This window comes from Trachurus japonicus, chromosome 10 (assembly GCF_045865225.1).
Source record: "Trachurus japonicus isolate A0001 chromosome 10, Traja_1.0".
NCBI classification, from domain to species: Eukaryota; Metazoa; Chordata; class Actinopteri; order Carangiformes; family Carangidae; genus Trachurus; species Trachurus japonicus.
This window is the reverse complement of record NC_140916.1, coordinates 14,658,614-14,671,287: the sequence shown is the minus strand read 5'-3', so window position 1 is coordinate 14,671,287 and position 12,674 is coordinate 14,658,614.

Below are 12,674 nucleotides of genomic sequence, written 5' to 3'. Positions count from 1 at the left end.
CACAGATTAATATATACAGATTCTCAGTGTTTATTTTGTGAGACTGCACCGTTTATTTCCAGACCCACAAAACATAATGGTATTAGCTCAGACAGCTGCTCCGACCACACAGACTGGTTGTTTCACTGCATGCTACAGTACAGTACCTGCCCAGTGTTGAATAGAGGAGAGACTAAATAAACAAGAAGCTGGTGTAGAAAGATGAACATTTTGCAGACTCATAGAACAAGATATTGTTTCCGCTCTTTGTTACACAAAAGTACATTTAAAAAGTTGAATAAGGATTGGACTCACATGTAAATGTTCATGTTGCCCTGCATGTGTCTGCTGGATGAACTGCATAAACTCCTATAATGGCTGATGATGAGGGTTAATGGATCCCACACTAAACTTAACTGTCATACCGAGATCACTGCATTGCTAAATTAGGACACATGTCTCTACAATACAGTAACAGCACAAAAAGATGTATTGTTGTAGACTGTAACTGAGCAAAAACACCAGAGCATCAGTGAACCCTGACAGCAACCTACATGTAGAGTATGTTTACATTTTTCTGACAACTGACCTTATGTAACCGCACAATTAATAACGGTGTGTCTCAGTAGTGAAGACAGAAGAGCTGTGACGGTGTTTTACGCTGCTGGTCGGATCCGCAAGTGTGACTCTGACATGTTTCTCTACAGTATATCCAAACACTGCTTTAACCACAATGTTTTTCTAGGCAACAAACAGATTAACTAAAATTACTCACAGAATAAGTTGTTGGTGTTGTTTTTTTCAGTGGTAAAAATACAAGTTGACATTTTATTAATTGAAAATATTTATTACATATTTTCAGTGCTGTGTCTCTGTGTACTGACAGTAACAATCTAACATCTCACTTTACATCACATATTCAGTTGTTCTGGGTTCTTCTCTAACAACAGCACTAGATTATTTAGATATACGCAGATATTTGAAAGACATGCACATAATATTTCATAATCAGATCTAAAGAGAGTCCCCTTGCCTCCTTGTTTTGTTGTTTGCTAACACAGTCATTTCTGTACATTATGTATACGAGAACATACTAACTGGGACAGTCGGTAAGATCTCCACTAGAGTGATAATCGAATTTACAGTCGCTGTGTTTCACATGCTTACAGTTACACATGGATAATTCACAGTGTAAACACAATACTTAACACGGCAAACAAATTAGGGGCTCTGTTCCAACGGTGTTGTCTTTACTGACTGTTTCTGCGGCTGCTTGAGAACAAATATCAACCTTTAGACTGGTCACCATGGCCACTGGAGTGGCCTCAGCTGGCGTGTCAAGGTGTTTTAATGGGGCCTGTTGATGGATGACTCCATTACTGTACCACAGCGTGCTGTGTCACCTCCAGCTGCACACATCACCGGCATGCTCCCCTCCCCGTCGAAGGATGTTGACTTATTGTTTGCACTGAAGGAAATAAATAAGTTTCAAAATAACAAACAAAAACAAAAAAAATATCTCCTGCAGAAATACTTCCTGATGATAAGAGAGGCGCTTGATTACAGCGAGCAGCCGGGGGATGAGGCGAGCACTGGCGACCGCAGTGACGACAAGCCCGACATCCTGTTGGAGACGGCCTAGACATGATGATGGTCTGTCCGCAGGAGCCAGACCAGAGCTACCAGGCTGAAAAGAGGTCAGGCAGCTGTTCTTTCATTTGACTGAACCGCTGAAGCAGAGCAGCAAGAAAAGAAAAAAAAAAGAAAAGTAGAGTGGAATCGGCTGAAGTAGAGCCACCACAACAAACAAAGTATGGCCCAGATCAAGGTGCTCCCCCATCGTCATCCTGCACGCTATCTGAACCACATTAGTCAAGGTTGAAAAGACTCCCCCCCGCCACTCCCCACAAGGATCCTGAGGATGGACGAGCAGCAGGGAGGCAGATGAAACGCAGGTAAAGAAGAAGAAGAAAAAAAAAAAGGGAAGCAGACAGAAAGTTACAACTTTTCTGTTCTCTTCCAGACAAAGGCCAAGACTTTTTGTCTGCATACACACACACACACATGAGCTCAATCACTAATAAATCCCAGGTGTTCAGGTCTGTGAGGTGTTAAAGCTGAAGGGTCCTGCCCTGCGTGGCCTCGGGGCAGCGCAGGATGGAAGGACCCAAGAGACTCGACTGTACTGTCACACAAGATCAGATGTTGCATTTGTTTTTGCTGCTTTAAATAATACGGGGCTCATTTGTTTTACTGAAAGACACGTTTTTCAGCGGTACACAAGACGCCGGTCTTTGTAGATCCTCGAGTCTTGTAAAATCGGTAGTGTACATTCTGTGTGTGAGCGTGTTTGTGTATGCCAGGGTGCACGCCCATGAAAATGCTAAAGGGCATTCACTCTCAGATTGATACAGCTCCACAGATACCACCAGGGGTCCTGTGAAATGGGGTGATAAAAAATTTACTGCTTTACAATAAATTTTTCACGGACAAAAAAACTTGGACTGTGAGGTCTAGGAGAAAGGAGGAGATGTTTGAATTTTAAAAACCTTAAAAAAAAACAACTATTCCCCCTCTTTTTTGAACGCTTAATTGAATATAACCCGCTACCAAAAATCTCCCCAGTAATGCATAAACTTTATTTTACCTTGACTGATTGTTTGTTGCCATTTTTAGAGCAGGGACAGAACAGAACATGACTGGAGGGAGCAAATATCATTCAACTTGCTGATTAGATCTGCAGTGAACCAGGATATGAAGCTTGAATGGATGTGGTCAGGAGACTCCTAAATTACCTCTCGGTTCAACTCCATGACTTACAATAATAACACACTTCTAATTCATTCCTTTAGGCGAATTCAACAATGCAAACATGTAAATTAAGACAAGGAGCCAATTTCCTTTTCCAATTATGCCTTTCATTTACTTATATTCCAGTTTGTTACGTTGCCAGAAAACTGCCGCAGCAAATCTAAACAGAAATCAAACAGAAGTAAAAATCCAACGTGTCTCATCATCGGCAGGAAACGCACATTTGCCACAGATTGCAAGCTGTTTAGGTTTCATGGCGAAGGAATGTGCCACTTACATTTACAGTATGTCGGAGGCCGATGTGAAACAAGGAAGTGATAGTGTTGCAGTTTCAGCCCGTGTATAGGGTATTTGTTGCAGGCAGAAACGTGAGAAACTGAGCCCTACTAAAACCCAGCTGAACCCCACTGAGCTGTCGGGCACCTGTTTTCTGCAAACGCCAGGGAGCTTTTGCACCTCACAATAACACCCTACACTCGCATCCCACCCCCCCTCTGTCCCTCCTCCCTCCTCCCAAATGTTGAAATCTTCTCCCCCAGGGATTCGACTCCTCTTATCACAATTCCATGGATCCTCTCTCCTGGATTATTCCCATCCTGTGCAGTGACTGGTGGGTGCCAGCAGGCCGCGACTGCCGACACAGATGGGGGAGTTCAGGCCTGCGACGGCTTCCATATGTCACATTGAGTTGGTGGTGCTTTTTTTTTTCTTTTTTTAATGTTTTTCTTTCCATCTCTCATCTCTTTCTTTATTTTGCTCTCTAAAACGACCCGAGCAGGGAGGGAGAGGTGAGCGCCATCGAGGTCGAGGAAGGTCAAACTTGATGCCCATTAATATGTTTCAGCGCAAAAGCGGGGATTCGGTCTCAGCTTGAAGTCTATACCTTTCACTGAATGATCATTGGGAGGTTAAAGACTCTGAGGTTAAAACCACCACATTTTACTGCCAGAAAGGCAACAGGAGATAATTTGTAAGTTTAGGAGTGCCCTCTGAGCTGCAGAATTGGACCCATGGTGAGATTTCCCACCATAACTCCTTCCTCCATTAACTGTCAAGGGCTTGAGACGTTTTAAAGCCGCCCTGGGGAAGCTGTGACGCGGCTCTGTGTTGTTGTTTGGTAAATATGAACCAATCGGAAGCTGAAAAGCTCATTTTGACACCGCAACACCAGGAGGTTTCCCCCGTCTTGACTGACACATGAGAACGCTAATATTCCCTGCCTGATTATAATCCCTGTAGTCGACCTCATTAGCCAGGCATCCGCACTGAACCCTGGCTGAGTAGGGTCCAGGAGCTCAGCTGTCAGTCAACACCTTTTTCTTCAAACAAAGGGCATCAGGGAGAAATAATCCACCTCTCGCTCTCTGGAGCTTATGAGCAGCCTGTTTTGGGATTTGTGCAGACTTAATGCATGCACGCACTTATGAGACGCACATACATATGCACGCATGTTACCTTGGTGTCTAAATGTTTTGGGGCACAAACAGAAAAAGCTCAACATGCATATGTGAAAGAAATAGAAAGAAAATCCATGTTGGGTCTCTGGGGAAAAAAGTCCTGTTTCATTCCAAGTGAGAAAATGAGTTTCTTTATCCCTGCACTTTGACAACCAGGACATGACTCAGATCTCTGCAGGAGCAGCTCCAAACCAAAACCTACTATATAATTTTCTCTCTCTCCCATGAGCTCTCACACAAAGTAATTCATTGTACATAAAGCGCATGTTCATGCAAATTAACACGTATATGTTCAGGTTCACATCCTTAAAGAATGCAGTAAAGCCTCCACTTTCCATACTAAAAGACTTTGCTGAATTCCTCGAGGTTCAGATTCTGGACAAAGGTTGGATTGAGGTTCCCTGTGAACTTCGGGGTCGTCTTTCTGTCCATGTCTCTCCATTCATCCCTATAACTGTGATTCACCACTTCCAGCAAACACATCAGCATTTAAAGCAACATGATTTTTAGAGGCCCTCTCTCTACATCAATGAGTAAAATAACAACCTATAAAATGACACTGGCTACGGGCAGTCGGACGCTTCAAAACACAGAGCTGCCAAGGTGATTTACGGCGTGCTCACTTTTCCAGAGGGTGACAGCGGAGACAGAGAGAAAGAGTGATTCGGGCCTTTGTGGGGTCTTCTCATAAAAGGTTGAGTGATGAGACCCCACTGCTCTCATAACATTCCTTTGTTGTTTGGGTAACATACCTAAACAGAAAATGATACACCATTCACGGCGTTTGCAGTGTCACCGAACACTGACGCCGCTCGTCGCCTTCCTCGTCTTCGTAAAGAGAGAGCTGAAGTGGCTCTTCATGGGAAATTTCACACGCACCCGGCGGCAGCTTTGAGAGATGAAATGCAGAGAGAAAAGAAACACGTCGTGCATTTACATTAATTCAATAATCTCTCTTTTCTGCATTCGCTCTCTCAGTAACTTTATAGCTCAGCAATGTGGAGCAACTTGTGAGTGTGCCAGTGCTACTTCTTTGAGTTGAGAGAATGCCACAGACATGAAAAACAGACAGACGACAGACAGATGGGCAGTCTGAGACCAAGAGGTTTTTTTTTCTTTTTTTCTTTTTTTTTTTACATATCTGTGTGTAGCCTGATCCGAACCCATTTCACCCCTACAAATAGGCATGGGAGGCCCGACACACACTGTCATGTTGATATGAAATGCTGCAATGCCAGTAGAGAAGCATGGTGGGCTGCGCCGTACTCCCTCATGCCTGTGCATTCAACATAGCGCTGCTGGACCGCCGCCTGGGAAACAGATGGCAGGGAATAACACTGTCACCCACCCTGAGCACTGACATCCTGGGCCAGGCCTTCGCCATGCACTTTGCTATCTGTCTGTTTGCATCACCTCTGAAATCCCCCCCTTTATCCTCACAGAGCCATCTCCAGATTAGGAGATATAGATGAGTGAAACTGACTTGGGCAGCTGAGACTCATTAACCAAACATACGCTTCCATTTTACAATGAGTCCATTTGCTCCTCTGGTTGTTTGTCTGATTGGTGGCTTTTGTTTTGTTTGTTTTGACAGGAACGACAGGAGGACAGGAGGACAGACGACCAGCGAGCCAGGCCCTATGTGAGCTCTTCAGGAGCTGGAAGACGAAGGTCTCTATATTCACATGCAACTAAACAATTAGACAATTAACTAGTTAAGAGGGATCAATTGGTCCTGGGATTAAGACCAACTGGTCACGCTGAAATACTTGAGATTAGAAAAAGATTACAAAGGGAACATCTTCTAATTTATCTTCTAATACTGGTTTAAAAGGAAATAAGCCTCCTTCCTGACACTAACACAAAGCTGACATTCAAAAATTAAGCCACAGTCCGGAGTCAAAGTTGCACCAAACAGAGGCAAAAAAAACTGGGACAATTACAATGATTTATAATAAAATATAAATGTATTTAAATGCTGCTCCATGTCTGCCGACTGCTTTCTAACACATTTGTCATATTGTCTTTGAAAGTGTGTCAGTGCTGTGTTTACAACCAAGTGTCTGATGAATCTATAGTATGAAGTACCACATCACATCATTTATAAACAAATGTGGGCAAGAAAAACCAGCTCACTCTAAACCTCTCACCTCATACAGTAATTGGTACATTATGCTCATATGTGCTAAATAAAAAAAATACTGTAAACTGTTAAAGGGATAGTTTAACATTTTAGCAAACTGGCTTATTGCCATAATCCCTATAGTTTTAGGAGTAGGTTTGTTACCTTTGGAGTTGTTGGAAATCCCATCAGCCTCCGTTGTGTAGCTCTGAGCAGCTCGCGGCTCTGCTCCACCGTTCTAAAAATAGCTTGCACCGACAATTAAAGGTAACCAACCTACTGCTATGACTATAGGGGTTATGGCATTGGGCCAATTTGCCAAAATGTTGAACTATCCCTTTAAAATATCAAATTATAATCAAAGGTAAGATCATTTTTCTGTGTACTTATATTCAGGATTAACTCTAATAATAACAATAGCTCAAATTTATATTATTATAGCGCCTTTCAAAAAACTCAAGGTTACTTTACAAGAGTAAGAAACAATCAAACAGAGGGGAGAAGACTAAACAGCTAATTGGGAAATTGCCAAGATGAAACAGTGAGTCTTGAGGGCTGCCACGCTGACGGCTCTACCAGCACAGGTATGTACTGTAGTCTGGTACAGGAACAGTAGGTAGGTAACAGCTAAAGCAAACTGCAACTTTGAAACCTAATGTGACCGCAAACTCTCACAATGCAGGACGAAAGAGTTTTACAATAAACAGAAATGCACACACCCGCCAGACGACAAGAAAACACAACACAGGCTCTCGCTGAAGTCACAAGGACAATTTCTCTGTCAGATTTTCTTCGGTGTGGGGAACAGTCTCTCGTGAATGTGTAGCTCACTTCTGTTCAAAGTGGCTGTCAGCGTCATGAGTCCTTTTTAATATCAGCCTGCTCGCTCTCCGCTCGCCCCCCCACCAGCACTTCTAATCTGGTTGGCAGGAAGTGATTTGATCTCGGTGAAAAGCAGAGCATCTAAAAAAAAATCTAATAGATTGGGACCTGAAGTGCTGCCCCGGCTGTTTGACCTTGTGTGTGTTCATGCTGGTTTTGAGAGTGGGAGATAGTGACAGCAGGTGTTTCGCCCCCTGGCACCTTGTGATGTCCAATAGCAGCTCTCTAATCTACCTCCTCCATGTGATGTCTAGTTGAGAGACCATGAGGCAACAGGAAAACACAGGGCAGCCTGAAGAAGGAAGCAGAGGTGGATAGTAACAAAGTAGTACTTAAAGGACAATTCCAGGCGAATTCAACTCGGGGGTGTATTTTCCTATCATTTTAGGTCTAAAAGAATGAATCTGAAGATTTTCAGTTTAATCGCTCCTGTTTTGCGGTAGCTGCGTCTGTCCCTGCATCGCCACGGCAGCAATGAATGGGAGTGGATGTAAGTTCCACTGTTTAGGCTGTTTACATCCCTCAAAGCCGCAATTTTTTTCCACAGACAGCATCAGATGGCTACTCAAACATGCACCGAGAAGTTTATTTACTTCAAGCAAGCCGACATGTTTGTAAAACTAGATCTAATTCAAAGTCTCCCAGAGTCTCGCGCGAGACCGAAGTTGCAGTGCTGGTGTATTCAGGTGCAGTAGGAGCTACCGCTTGTGTCATAAACACAGGAATATCAACTCTTTACTTGCTTCAAGTGTACATTTTTTCCCACAGACAGCGTCAGATGGCTACTCAAAGATGCGCCGAGAAGTTTTTTTTACTTGAAGCAAGTAAAGAGTTGATATTCCTGTGTTTATGACACAAACGGTAGCTTTTCCCACTGCATGTGAACACACCGCGCACGGCAACTGGGTCTCGCGCGAGACTCCGGGAGACTTTGAATTAGATCTAGTTTTACAAACATGTCGGCTTGCTTGAAGTAAATAAACTTCTCGGTGCATGTTTGAGTAGCCATCTGACGCTGTCTGTGGAAAAAAATTGCGGCTTTGAGGGCTGGAAACAGCCTAAACAGCGGAACTTACATCCACTCCCATTCATTGCTGCCGTGGCGATGCAGGGACAGACGCAACTACCGCAAAACAGGAGCGATTAAACTGAAAATCTTCAGATTCATTCTTTTAGACCTAAAATGATAGGAAAATACACCCCCGAGTTGAATTCGCCTGGAATTGTCCTTTAAGTAGCTTTTTTGAGGATCTGTACTTTACTCGAGTTTTTTTTTTTTTAATCAGGACTTTTACTTTAACTCTACTACATTTAAAAGTTAAAAAAATATACTTTTACTCCGTGACTTTGACGTTTGCCACCTCGTTACTCGTTACAAATTAGCATCAAAGGATTATCTGGAATGGGCAGAAGAACAACGTACAGAACGGTACTCGCGCGAAGATCAACGTGGCTACCTCCGCAGTTAACATCGATGAGGAAGACACGGAAGAAGTTTCCACTGGAGGCACTTTTTTATGTTCTTAGGCAGACAGACGCTTTATTTATAGTTACGTTCTCAGGCAGACACCAGACACTTGATTCCTGTTTTTTTTGTTTTATCATACCACATCTATTTCATTAACCTGGAAGTGAAGTAAAGAGAAAGGGCAGAACCATTTTTGGTTATTTTGCCTCTTTAATGCGTACTTTTGATACTTGAGTATATTTTTTCACAAGATACTTTTGATACTATATTTAATGTGAGCTATTTTAAGACTTTTACTCAAGTGATTTTCTTATGGGTGACTTTTACTTAGTTATTTTTTTCAAGTACTTTATACACCTCTGGAAGAAAGTGACAGAACGTTCAACTTTTAATTTAGTTTTTAATCATTTGCAAACTGTTACAGTGGCGCTGGGAGAAATAAAACTAAAACGTTTGAGCCAGATCGTCTGAAGTATTTCATTTACTGTAGCGGTGAAAACAAAATGCTTGTTTGAAACCTGTAAGATACTCTGAGTGCACATGTGTTTCGCTACATCTGAGTAATAACTACTAAACTCTGGACTCTGCCTTTATTCGATTTCTCAGAAACTTTGGATGTCGTCAACATATGGAATTTACTTGGTTGTCAGGGAGACTAATCTGTTGACATGCAAACTGATAACCTGATATGAAGCAGAGCTGTTTCAGCCAACAAACAATGATGACGTCCTTAGAAAAAGATAGTAAATGGACTTAGAGTAAGGACTGACCAAACAAACTTTTGGTCAAGAGTGACGTTCACTGCTGTTGAGTCAGAAGCCTCTGAAGACAAATGAAAAACTATCAGCATGACTCGACACCACGATGAGTAAGTAGTACCGATGTGTCTTCTTTGTAATTTGGCTGAACTGACCGTTAAAGGGTACTGTACCACAAAGAAGGAAAGTATTGACTAAAGGTTTTCTGACTAAAAAAATTGGTATTGTACACTCACACTATGAAATGATGGATTTTCCAAAATGTATTCATTTTCCTTTTAGTCAAAATCAGACTATGACATTAGTGGGGTTTCCATCCACCTATTCTTATTCACATTTTCAAAATTTGCGGAAAAAAGAACGTGGATGGAAACGCCAGAAATTTGCAAAAAGGCAGAAAATTTGCAAAAAAGGTTTTTACGCTTGGAAGGGGTGGATTTGTCAGGGTATCGCAGAAGGGAAAATGCGAGTTTTTGCTATGGAAACAAGTTTTGCGAATAAATGATGACCAACGTCGTTCACACCGCAGTACACAAGTTTCCCAGAATGCAGCATCATATACGGCTGTAAAACAGGCAAAAAGCTGTTTTATTTCCCGCTGCAGCACTGTTGTTATTACGTCACTTTATTAAGTTTTAATATTTTTTCTTGCGAGAAAGTAACTGTTTGGATCCCCAATGTGCGGTTAGTTTATCCAAATGACGGCTGTTTAGAAGTTTGCTACGATGTTTTTCTGAGAAGTGAAGCTCCACCTGTGTGAGCAGCTACTGGTCATCACAGAGGCAGCAGCCCCGACTCCTGAGGTGCTCGGCCGGTGAACCTGCGTCGTCATCCCGGGGGAGAAAACGATCGCTAATGACCTTACCCGCAGGTCTTCTCCCAATAATCACAAAACAATAACGAATGGAAACGGGCATAAATTCGCATTTTCTTTTTGCATATTTTCACAAAATTCGCTCAAAAATTTCAGTACATTTGGATGGAAACCTGACTATTCTTTTTTTTTTTTAAACATCATTCACTCCTCTACTGCTGTGTCTTCTCGTTCAGGTGACTCATATTTATTGCTGCCACTTTCACTTCTCAGTCGGCATCTGAACCTTTTCAGACTTGCACAAAGGGCAAGTGTCAGAATACCCCAGTGACAGTCTCCATGTCTCACTTTCCTGTGGACCTTAACTAGAGTCCCTGCAGTGTCTTGTATCTCTCACCTTTTAGGGTTTGGTGCCTTAACTGTCACGCCGGTGAGGCCGCCCTAACCTGAAAAACCTTTGCCGCTCAGACCACCAAAGGTGCCCTTGACTCAAGCAAGTTGAACACACACAATCAGGGAAGTGTCGAGCCACGAATGTATATTTTAAAGGGATTTTTTCTGCTCCTGTAGCAGGAAATCAGTGTCCCCCCCTTCTATTTTTTTCCACAGGTGGCTTCACATCTGGAATCTCCAGCTGCAGGAGACCGTGGATCCGGAGAGGCAGATGGATGGATGCACTGTGGCTGGTGGAAGTCCTCATTACCCGTGCACATCCTTCTAGAGGAGCTTTCCTATTGAGGCCATTAATCCTTGGCTGCTTCAGGGGTCGTATGTCACTTCTAGTCCATCACTCCCCTCGTCTGCTACGCCATCTCTCTCTCTCACACACACACACACAATGTCTGGCGGGCCCTGGGAGACAGACTTGTTGTGATGGGTCGGAGTTAGCCAATGAGATGTTTTCATCACAGGGTGAGGTGCAGAGACAACAGACAGAGTGATAACCTCAACAGGTCAGTCAAACTCGTCTGCTTTACCTACACCGTCTCTGCAGTTCAGAGATGTTTTTGATGCCTATACGTTTGTATTCTCACAAATAGCTGCAGGCGTCCAGAAAAATAGCTCGATTCACTTTTACTCCTTTAACCTCATATAAGCAGAGACGCTCCTCCTAATAACTTATCATTCACGGGAGAAAACTCTGCAGACCCCTGCTGCAACAGAAAAGGTAAACACCAGTTTGAACCTTTTTAAGGGAGCTAACCACGTACTGCGAGATGACAAAAGATTCATCAAAGTGTCACCAAATCATGTGGGAGTGAAAAACTTCTGTGCAAAGTGTGGATGTAGAATGAAGATAAGCGAGCAAAGAAATCCAGTCTGAACAGGAGAAAGTATGTCATCCTCCACCTGAACAGCTCTGACACGCTGCTTTTCTCCAGATAGTATTGCTTTCGAGAACTGCTAATTGATCAGATACAACACCGTGCGCCGCTAGCAGGGGTAAAATAAAAAAGTTTTATGCAACGTTACAGGCTGTTTTCAATGCTAATATTCTTCTGGTGTATATTATGTTATTGAATCAGTGAAAAGCGCAGCTCGGTCCACACTGACTGTTACGTTTATTTATACATTGTGTCAAAATTTAAAGGGATACTTCACACAAAATCAATATTTCACCAATTTTCTACTCACCGTCATGCCAAGGAAGGGTTGGGAGAACTTTCAGAGTCATCGAAACGCTTTTGGAGTTCCAGGGGGGCGTCCGGCTGGCAACGGATTTTCATAATGGCGGCGGATCGAGTTCACTTTTGAATCGTCCAAAACAGACACTATGAAACATCCAGATACCTCCATACTGCTCGTCTGTACTGACCCAAGTGTCCTGAAGCCGCCACATGAAAAAGTTGTTCGGAACAAATTAATTTGATTTCTGTTTTTAGCCTTGTTGTCGTAGTAGCTCCCAGCGGCTCTGTTGATGTTTGTGCGCGACTCGCAAGATTTGCTACGAGATGTTCGTTTGTTGTTGTAAACCATTGGATGCACAATGTAAACACGAAAGAACATCTCGCAACAAATCTCCCGCATCTCGCACAGCCACTGGGAGCTTCCAAAAGCGTTTTGCTGACTCCGAAAGTTCTCCGAACCCTTCCTTGGCATGACGGTGAGTAGAAAATTGGTGAATTATTGATTTGGGGTGAAGTATCCCTTTAATTTCAAACATTGTGACTGAGCTAACGTTAATGTCTCTGTCATGGTCCTTATAGGATTTGGGGAAGTTTCTACTCCAGCGGCCACAGCCAACTACACAGCATTACGTTACATTTGTCTAACACATCATCTAGTCCTAATCTCAAAAGTGTTTTTCTCTTGTAAAACTAAAAGTGAAAACATAAAGAAAACAAAAGAGAACAAGCAGCTATCCAAACAAAGCAGCCCAACA